Below are 1490 nucleotides of genomic sequence, written 5' to 3' on the forward strand. Positions count from 1 at the left end.
CACCTGTAGGAGAAAAAAAAAACAATCCGTGGCGACGGTTTTGCAATCCGTCCCCTCAGTTTATAAACCATACTCGCGAATTCTTAAACCGTTCCCTCGGTTTAACAAATCGTGCCCACGGGTTAATAAACCGTACTCTCAAATTTCCAATCCGTGCGCTCAGATTTTGTAAACCGTACCTTCGGTTTGCCGCCTGTGTTTTATAGCCTAAAATAAACGCTAAAAAGAATAGAACATTTCCTGAATTTTCTAAAAAAATTAAAATAAAAACGATAGTTTCGAGAGAAGGTAAAAAGCAATACAAAACCAATAATGTACCGATTCTTGTACAAGATTTAAATTTGAAAGAATTTATCAATTTTTTAATTAATAAAAAGTGGTTAAATGTTGTAATAATATGGTAAAACCTGTTAACATAAACATTTGCACATTCACTTAAAAGATATGTTACTCGTTAATAAATAAACTCAAGTCAAAATAATTTTGTAAATTACTTATTGTAAATCCCATTTTTTAATCTTTGACCTAGGAATGCAGCTCAAACATGCAGCTGCTCAAAACGTCAGTATTTTTTTAAAATATTTCATGAGCATTTTAAACCTTGTACATGTGCAAATCTGCAAAAAAATATAAAGAAAAGAAATTAAAAAAAATAGGACTTTCTATTTGCTTTTAAACTGTAAACACTTTTCACTAAGCTGTTTTTCCAATTTTTCAAGTTCTACATTTTCTCCTTAGCTCCATGTTGCAGTAAGTTTTGGGAGTTCATTTTTAGTCCATCTCCTATCCTGAAAAATCTGTCTTGCAGAGACTGACAAAAATTACCTCCTAAAACGTACTGCCAGATTCTGGAAGATAAATTCTTCAAACAGTGGTACAAGAGGATGTGGTGCTGGTCCTTCAAGAGTCACTCTCAACTTATCTGTCCATAAAGCCTATAAAAATAGTTTTCATGTATTTCACAACACTTCAGAATGTTATTCCTATTAAGTAGGGGTCATTTTTTAGGATTTTTTACCCAAGCAATGTCTCTGGGAACCTGTCACCTTGTAATTCTGGAGAATCAAGGTTGCAGTTCTGGAAAATAGTGGCACTGGAGACTAAAAGGTTCCTGATGGTTTCACACTTAATTCTTCACATTAATTCTTAATTCTTTTACAGTTAACATGCGTCTTTTCTTCTTCACCTGTTTTTTTTTCTGACCCCGCTGTCCCAGTGAGCATTTTGCTGACCAATGGTCATGCCTTAACTTTGAAATTTCTTTATTGCATTAGTTTTTAATATTTCTCATGGGGATTTAATAATTTTTTACTTCTCAGTCTGAGTTAAATCTCTTTTTTGGCTCATTTCATCTTTAAAAGAAAACCTGGCTAATAATTCCGCACACCTTAATAAGGAGTTTTTTTTTAATTTCCAGCCTTCATGTACAATTATATATCACTTCTAAATGATTAAATACAAAAATAATAGTAGTTATTAAGATTGATGTG

General features: G+C 32.4%; 1 protein-coding gene across 1 annotated transcript in view; it reads right to left on the reverse strand.

Moving 5' to 3' along the window:
- LOC107691534 (histone-binding protein RBBP4) overlaps positions 1-1490 on the reverse strand; it is a 14386-nt gene that overhangs the window by 4053 nt on the left and 8843 nt on the right. The window lies entirely within an intron of this gene.

This window comes from Sinocyclocheilus anshuiensis, unplaced genomic scaffold (assembly GCF_001515605.1).
Source record: "Sinocyclocheilus anshuiensis isolate Anshui unplaced genomic scaffold, SAMN03320099.WGS_v1.1 scaffold162, whole genome shotgun sequence".
NCBI lineage: Eukaryota > Metazoa > Chordata > Actinopteri > Cypriniformes > Cyprinidae > Sinocyclocheilus > Sinocyclocheilus anshuiensis.